Source organism: Trachypithecus francoisi, unplaced genomic scaffold (assembly GCF_009764315.1).
Source record: "Trachypithecus francoisi isolate TF-2019V2 unplaced genomic scaffold, Tfra_2.0 Lachesis_group20, whole genome shotgun sequence".
Lineage (NCBI taxonomy): Eukaryota > Metazoa > Chordata > Mammalia > Primates > Cercopithecidae > Trachypithecus > Trachypithecus francoisi.
This window is the reverse complement of record NW_022681466.1, coordinates 16,010,522-16,019,780: the sequence shown is the minus strand read 5'-3', so window position 1 is coordinate 16,019,780 and position 9,259 is coordinate 16,010,522.

The window sequence follows — 9,259 nt, the reverse complement described above, 5'->3', positions numbered from 1 at the left end:
CAAACATAGGAGTGAGAGAGGAGGAAGTGACTGTTTATTGAGGAACTGTGATGTGCCAGGCACTCCACAAGATGTTTTGCTCATTCAGGCTTCCTGAGCACCCTGGGTGACAGGCATTCCAATGAGCCCATTTTACAGATGAAGGCATTTAGGGTCAGAAAAATAAGCCAAAGTCACCCAGCTGGCAGGAGGCCACGCTGGAATCCAAGCTCAGTGGGCAGTAAAGAGGCCTGTCTGCTCTGCTCCCAGCCCGTCTGCTAGGCTTGCAGAAAAGCCCTGACTCTTGTCCTCTGGCACCTGCCACCTGCCTGTCTGGGATGGGAAAAGTGAGAGGACAAGGGTGCTGCTTTTTGTTATAATTTGATTAAAATGCATTGTGGCCGGGCACAGTGGTTCATGCCTGTGATCCCAGCACTTTGGGAGGCTGAGGCAGGTGGATTGGTTGAGCTCAAGAGTTTAAGACCTGCTTGGGCAACATAGTGAAACCCTGTCTCTACCAAAAATACAAAAAATTAGCCGGGCGTGGTGGTGTGCACCTGTGGTCCCAGGTACTCAGGAAGCTGAGGCAGGAGGATCACTTGAACCTGGAAGGTGGAGGTTGCAATGAGCTGAGATTGCGCCACTGCACTCCTGCCTGGGTGAGCAAGACCATGTCTCAAAAAAAAAAAAAAAAATTATTTGCATATGACACTTTGTTAAAACAGTTATTGAGGCTGGGTGCCATGGCTCATGCTTGTAATCCCAGCATTTTAGGAGGATCACTTGAGCCCAGGAGTTCAAGACCAGCTTAGGCAATACAGCCAGACCCCGTCTCTACCAAAAAATAAAATAAAATTAGTCAGACACAGTGGTGTGCACCTGTAGTCCCAGCTACTCCGGGAACTTAAGTGGGAGGATCAGTTGAGCTCAGGAGTTCAAGGCTGCAGTGAGCCACGATCATACCACTGTACTCCAGCCTAGGTGACAGAGTAAGACCCTGTCTCTAAAAAGCAAGCAAACAAACAAAAAAACAAACGGTTATTGAGTGAAAAACAAAACAGGGAAGTGGTGTATCCACTGTCACTGGGCAAGTTCATGGCTTATGTTGGGACAGGAACATGGGTCTCCTGACTGTGGCCAGTACTTCTGTTCCCAAATACCCTGCCACAGCCTCTAGCCTGAGCACTGGCCTGTTCCTGCTTCTCCTCCCTCATTACCCACCCATAGCCCAGCAACCTCTGACCCCTAGCTCTGGTATCCCTTTCTGCCGAAAGGGAGACGCTCTGTCCTGATATGGAGCACTCCCCGCAGGACCCCCAGCCCTACCGCCCATGAGTTGGAATAGTTTGGAAAGGACATAGCCTGTCTGCTCCTGCTATCTCTGTCTGCCGTGTGGGGAGCTGGCCCAGAATGATGGAATCCCTGGGGAGCAAGGGGTTGTGTCCGGCTTGGGAGGGCTTCTGGAGACCTGGCCCAAGTCCCAGATCTTTCTTGAACTAGAAAAATGCCTGCTGTTTTTAGTGCATTCTCAGTTGACAAAGCATTTTCTTATCTCTAATCCCATTGGATCTTTATAATGAAGAAGGAATTCCTTGTCAATCTGTGTTGTATTTTATTTAATTAATTAATTTATTTGTTTTGAGACAGAGTCTCGCTCTGTTGCCCAGGCCGGAGTGCAGTGGCATGATCTCTCCTCACTACAATCTCTGCCTCCCGGTTCAAGCAATTCTCGTGCCTCAGCCTCTCAAGTAGCTGGGATTATAGGGATGTGCCACCACACCTGGCTAATTTTTTTTTAATTTTACTTATTTATTTTGAGATGGAGTCTTTCTCTGTCGCCCAGGCTGGAGTGCAGTGGCGTGATCTCGGCTCACTGTAACCTCTGTCTCCCGGGTTCAAGTGATTCTCTCACCTCAGCCTCCTGAGTAGCTGGGATTACAGGCACCTGCCACCATGCCCGGCTAATTTTTGTATTTTTAGTAGAGATGGAGTTTCACCAAGTTGGCCAGGCTGGTATCGATCTCCTGACCTCACGTGATATGGCTGCCTCAGCCTCCCTGCATTGCATTTTAAATCTGAGAGACAGAGGCTGAGAGTGACCTGTGTCTAGGACCAGGACAGGCTACACAGTTTGGAGGTCCAGTGCAAATGAAAATGTGGGACTCCTTGTTCAAAAGTATTAAGACTCTGGTCGGATGCGTTGGCTCACGCCTGTAATCCCAGCACTTTGGGAGGCCAAGATGGGCGGATCACCTGAGGTCAGGAGTTTGAGATCAGCCGGGTCAACATGGCGAAACCCTGTCTCTACTAAAAATACAAAAATTAGCTGGGCGTGTTGGCAAGCACCTGTAGTTCCAGCTACTCAGGAGGCTGAGACAGGAGAATCGCTTGAACCCGGGAGGCAGAGCTTGCCGTGAGCCAAGATCATGCCACTGCACTCCAGCCTGGGTGATAGAGCAAGACTCTGCCTCAAAAATAAAAAAGATAAAACAAAACAAAACAAAACAAAAAAATTAGCCGGATGTGGTGGTGCACACCTGTAATCCCAGCCGTTTGGGAGGCTGAGGCAGGAGAATCACTTGAACCTGGGAGGCGGAGGTTTCAGTGACCTGAGATTGTGCCATTGCCCTCCAGCCTGGGCAACAAGAGCAAAACTCCCTCTCAAAAAAAAAAAAAAAAAGAAAAAGACTTTGTCCAGGCGCAGTGGCTCACACCTGTAATCCCAGCACTTTGGGAGGCTGAGGCAGGCGGATCACCTGAGGTCAGGAGTTTGAGACCAGCCTGGCCAATGTGGTGAAACTCCATCTCTAGTAAAAATACAAAAATTAGCTGGGCATGATGGCAGGCACGTATAATCCCAGCTACTCGGAAGGCTGAGGCAGGAGAAGCGCTTGAACCCGGGAGGCGGAGGTTGCAGAGCCAAGATCACGCCACTGCGCTCCAGCCTGGGCGACATGTAAGGTCCAGCCCTACGGGTCTTGGCGGGTGTTCTCCCCGTGTGTGGAGATGAGATCATAAGAAATAAAGACACAAGACAAAGAGATAAAGAGAAAACAGTTGGACCTTAGGGACCACTACCACCAAGACGTGGAAACTGGTAGTGACCCTGAATGGCTGGGTGCACTGATATTTATTACATACAAGACAAGGGGGGCAGGTTAAGGAGGGTGAGTTGTCCAAGTGATGGATAAGGTCAAGCAAGTCACGTGATCATGGGACAGGGGGCCCTTCCCTTTTAGGTAGCCAAAGGAGAGGGGGAAGGCAGCATATGTCAGCGTTTTCTTCTATGCATTTATCAAAAAGATCAAAGACTTTAAGACTTTCACTATTTCTTCTACCGCTATCTTCTAAGAACTTCAAAGAGGAACCAGGAGTACGGGAGGAACATGAAAGTGGACAAGGATCATGACCACTGAAGCACAGCACCACAGGGAGGGGTTTAGGCCTCCGGATGACTGCGGGCACGCCTGGCTAATATCCAGCTTTCCACAAGAAGCTGGTGGAGCAGAGTGTTCCCTGACTCCTCCAAAGAAAGGGAGACTCCCTTTCGCAGTCTGCTAAGTAACAGGTGCTTTCCCAGGCACTGGCATTACTGCTGACCAAGGAGCCCTCAAGTGCCCCTTATGCGGGCGTGACAGAGGGCTCATCTCTTGCCTTCTTGGTCACTTCTCACAATGTCCCTTCAGCACCTGACCCTATACCCGCTGGTTATTCCTTGGTTATATTAGTAATACAACAAAGAGTAATATTAAAAGCTAATGATTAATAATGTCTATACTAATGATCGATAATGCCCGTGATCATCTCTATATCTAATTTGTATTATAACTATTGTTATTCTAACTATTTTCTTTATTATACTGAAACAGTCTGTGCCTTCAATCTCTTGCCTCGGCACCTGGGTAATCCTCCGCCCACAGTGACAAGGGCAAAACTCTGTCTTAAAAAAAATAAATAAATAAATAAATAAGAATTTCAAGACAGTGGCAGTAGAGCTTTAATTTTTTTTTTTTTTTTTTTTTCCTAGAGGTAGAGTCTTGCTCTCTTGCCCAGGCTGGAGTGCATTGTTGCAATCATAGATCACTGCAGCCTTGAGCTCCTGGGCTCAAGTGGTCATCCTGCCTTGGCCTCCCAAAGTCCTGGGATTACAGGCATGAGCCACTGCACCCGGCCTGTAGAGCTTTAAACAAAGCACAGGCTGCTTCTGAGCACAGGGCCCTTGTCACATGGCTATGAAGACAGCCCTGCCTGGACCCAGAACCCTGGTGTAGGCACTTTATAGCTTATAAGCCCTCCAGTCAGGAGGCCTCAGCCTGAGCCTCCTGAGCCTCAGTTTCATCTCCTGTAATCTGTGAAAGCACTGAACACCAATCTCCCTTCCAGGCTAACTTTTTGCAACAGCTTAAAGCACCCATCCCAAGATCTCTTCAAGAATCCTCTTTCCAAGTCCCTGCTCCCAGCCTGGCTTCCTGGTCCCCATCCCTCTCCCCTCTCCCGCCCTTTCAAAGCCCAGAAAGGACAGGTGACTGAGTGACTGTCTCTGGGCTTATACAGTGGGGTGGTCTCCTGTGACAGGCTAGGCTTCAGGGTATGGCTTAGCCTATCCCTCATATCTCCTTGGGGCCTCTTGGGGCAGAGAGCCCAGGCGGGGCCCAACAGGCACACCAGTCAGGTGCCTGATGATGAGGGCAGGCGCCTGGAACTGGGTCAACAATTGCTCACACGGAGGTGACTCAGGCAGTAAGGGGAAAAAGAGGTGGGGGTGGGGAGGTGGCTGTTTCTGTGCCCTCACTTGAGCCTCAGCCTTCAGGGTTGCCAGATTTATTTTTATTTTTATTTTTGAGAGTCTCACTCTGTCTCCCATCTCCCAGGCTGGAGTGCAGTGGCGCAATCTTGGCTCACTACAACGTCTGCCTCCCGGGTTCAAGCAATTCTCGTGCCTCAGCCTCCCAGGTAGCTGGGATTAGAGATGTGCACCACCACCCCTGGCTAATTTTTGTATTTTTAGTAGAGATGGGGTTTCACCATGTTGGCCAGGCTGGTCTTGAACGCCTAACCTCAAGTGATCTGCCTCCCAAAGTGCTGGATTACAGGCCACCAGACCTGGCCCCCTGTAACTTCTTCTTCTTTTTATTTTTTTTTTTTTGAGACAGTGTCTTGCTCTGTCACCCAGGCTGGAGTGCAGTGGCACAATCTCGGATCACTGCAAGCTCCGCCTCCTGAGCTCTCCTGCCTCAGCCTCCTGAGTAGCCCGGACTACAGGCGCCCGCCACCACTCCCAGCTAATTTTTTTGATTTTTAGTAGAGATGGAGTTTCACCGTGTTAGCCAGGATGGTCTCCATTTCCTGACCTCGTGATCCACCTGCCTTAGCCTCCCAAAGTGCTGGGATTACAGGCTTGAGCCACCGTGCCCGGCTCCTGTAATTTCTTTTTTTTTTTTTTTTGAGACGGAGTCTTGCTCTGCGGCCCAGGCTGGACTGCAGTGGCCGGATCTCAGCTCACTGCAAGCTCCACCTCCCGGTTTTACGCCATTCTCCTGCCTCAGCCTCCCGAGTAGCTGGGACTACAGGCGCCCGCCACCTCGCTCGGCTAGTTTTTTGTATTTTTTAGTAGAGACGGGGTTTCACCGTGTTAGCCAGGATGGTCTCGATCTCCTGACCTCGTGATCTGCCCGTCTCAGCCTCCCAAAGTGCTGGGATTACAGGCTTGAGCCACCGCGCCCGGCCTCCTGTAATTTCTTAAGCAAAGGAAAAGAAAAAAAAAAAAAAAAAAAAAGCAGAAGCCACAAAGGAAAAGATTGGCCAATATATTTCAGATGACATAAAAACAACACAAAAGACAAATGACAGATTGGGAGGAAGCATCTGCAACATACACAATACCCAGAATATATAAACAGCTCCTACAGTTCAACAAGAAAGAAAATACTGCAAAAACAATCAGCAAATAATACTGTGATGGTAGAACAATGTGTCTACTTAGATGGTGCTCCTGGATTAGATTAACATTTAAATCAGTGAACTTTGGGTAAAGCAAATTGCCCTCCATTGTAGGGAGACCCCCTGAGACTACTGCTATGGAATAAAAGATGAAATGCTCCTGATTATTGTAAATACAAAATTGCATGCAGGATTATGTAAAGACAATTGGACTTGCCAGTATGAGCCAACAGCGCATGATGTGCTTCCCCCTGCAGAGAGCCTATGAGTGGACGTTCAGTCATGGAGGTTTCACATCACCAAGATTCCTATCCCAGAAAAACAGATGTTCATAGCTCTGGAAATGGAATGTGACCCTTGTGGAGAGCCTATAAACAGATGCATGAGGGGAGCCTGTTCATATGGATAAGACAGGGCTATAAATGCTCTCATCTTGCCATGGCTCTTCTAGGCCTCTTTAAGGTTAAGGCATACTCCCTTCTGAGAATTTCTGGTCTAACTGGTTGTCTAGCTTCACGTCCTGTTTCTTTTCTTTTCTTTTTTTTTTTGAGACGGAGTCTGGCTCTGTGGCCCAGGCTGGAGTGCAGTGGCGTGATCTTGGCTCACTGCAAGTTCCGCCTCCCGGGTTCACGCCATTCTCCTGCCTCAACCTCCCATGTAGCTGGGACTACAGGCGCCCGCCACCGCACCTGGCTAATTTTTTGTATTTTTAGTAGAGACAGGGTTTCACCGTGTTAGCCAGGATGGCCTCGATCTCCTGACCTTGTGATCCTCCCGTCTCGGCCTCCCAAAGTGCTGGGATTACAGGCGTGAGCCACCACGCCCGGCCAACGTCCTGTTTCTATAGATTATTTGTAACCAGCTTTTGCTGCAACTGTTACTGCTGATTAATATCTTGCTAATCATAGGTTATGGAAAGAGACTATGTTTCTGTTTTAAGGCTCTGTTAGAAATTACTCATGTAGGCTGGGTGCGGTGGCTCAAGCCTGTAATCCCAGCACTTTGGGAGGCCGAGACGGGTGGATCACAAGGTCAGGAGATCGAGACCATCCTGGCTAACATGGTGAAACCCCGTCTCTACTAAAAAATACAAAAAACTAGCTGGGCGAGGTGGCGGGCACCTGTAGTCCCAGCTACTCGGGAGGCTGAGGCAGGAGAATGGTGTGAACCCGGGAGGCGGAACTTGCAGTGAGCCAGGATCCGGCCACTACACTCCAGCCTGGGTGACAGAGCGAGACTCTGTCTCAAAAAAAAAAAAAAAAAAAGAAAGAAATTACTCATGTACACACTATATTGTAAATTCTTATCTCTGTATACTGTACTTCTGCATACAGATGTTATGTTAAAGAATTACTTCATCCCCATGTGACCATCTCACCTCATAATCAAATGACCCTAAATCCCTCACAAACCTACTCCCGCACTCACTAAACTTAATAATAAATGCTGGTATATCCAGTGCATTGGCAGCATCTCAGGACCAGAAGACAGTGAACCCCTGGACCCAGCTTTCACTATCTTGTGTGTGTCTATTATTTCTCGACCTGGCGATCTGCCTGGGAACAAAGAGAGAACCCCGTTGCATTGCAGGCTGCTGGCCAGATCCCGCAATACTCCATAATGCGGATGGGCCTGAATAAAACAGAAAGATGGGCCTCCCCAAACTAGAGGGAATTCTCCAGCAGGCTACCCTTAGACTTAACCATCAACTCTCCTGGGTCTTCAGCCTGCCAGCCCACACTAAAGGCTTAGGATGGTTACAATAAGAAAGACAGATGATAACAGAAGATAACCTGGATGAGGCTAAAGAGAAATTGAAACCCTCATACATTGCTGGTGGGAATGTAAAATAGTGCAGCTGCTTTGGAAAACAGGCTGGTAGTTACACAAAAGGCTAAATAGAATTACTATATAATCCACTAATTCCACTCCTAGGTATATACCCAAGAGAAATGAAAACATATACACACAAAAACTTGTCTAGGCCAGGCGCGGTGGCTCACTCCTGTGATCCCAGCCTTTGGGAGGATGAGGCAGGAGGATCCCTTGAGTTCAGGAGTTTGAGACTAGCTGACCAACATGGAAAGACCCTGTCTCTACAAGAACCATACAAAAATTAGCAGGACATGGTGATAAGCACCTGTAGTCCCAGCTGCTTGGGAGGCAGAGGTGGGAGGATTGCCGAGCCCAGGAGACAGAGGTTGCAGTGAGCGGAGATGACACCACTGCACTCCAACCTGGGTGACAGAGCAAGACTCTGTCTAAAAAAAAAAAAAAAAATTGAAGATAGGCACAGTGGCTCAAGCCTGTAATCTGTAATCTCAGCATTTGGGGAGACTGAGGCAGCAGGATTACTTGAGGCCGGGAGCTTGAGACCAGAATACGCAACATATTAAGAAAAAAAATTAGAAAATATAGCTGGGAGTGTGGTGGCATGTGCCTGTAGTCCCAGCTACTCAGGAGGCTGAGGTGGGAGGGTCGGAGGCTGCAGTACAAGGTGGCACCACTGTAATCCAGCTTGGGTGGCAGAGGAAGGCTCTGTCTCAAAAACAAAGAAACAAACAAAAATGGGCCAGGCGCGGTGGTTCACGCCTGTAATCCCAGCAGTTTGGGAGATTGAGGTGGGTGGATCACTTGCAGTCAGGAGTTCAAGACCAGCCTGGTCAACATGGCAGAACCCTGTCTCTACTAAAAATCCAAAAATTAGCTGGGCATCGTAGCACGTGCCTATAATCCAGCTATCTGGGAGGCGGAGACAGGAGAATTGCTTGAACCCAGGATGCAGAGGTTGCAGTGAGCCAAGATCATGCCACTGCACTCCAGCTTGAGTGTTGGAGTGAGACTCTGTCTCAAACAAATGAAAAGAAACAAAAAAGAAAAGAGATACTGATAAATGCTATGTGATAAGCTTTGAAAACATTAAGCTAAGTGAAAGAAGCCAGTTGCAGATCACTTACTGTAAAATTTCATTTATATGGAATGTCCAAATCTATAGAGGTAGAAAGTAGATCAGCGGTTGCCTAGGGTTAGGGAGGGTGACTGCTAAAGGACGCAAGGCTGCCTTCTGCGGTGATAAAAATGGTCTTAAACTGATTGTAGTGATGCTGCATAACTCTGTTAAGACACTAAAAACCACTGAGTTGTACACTTTAATTTTTTGGGGGGTGGGGATGGAGTCTTGCTCTGTCACCCAGGCTGGAGTGCAATGGCATGATCTCAGCTTACTGCAAACTCCGCCTCCCGGGTTCAAGCAATTCTCCTGCCTCAGCCTCCCGAGTAGGGAATTACAGACCTTGTTATCACGGCACCTTACCCCTCTGAAATTAAAAAAAAAAAAAAA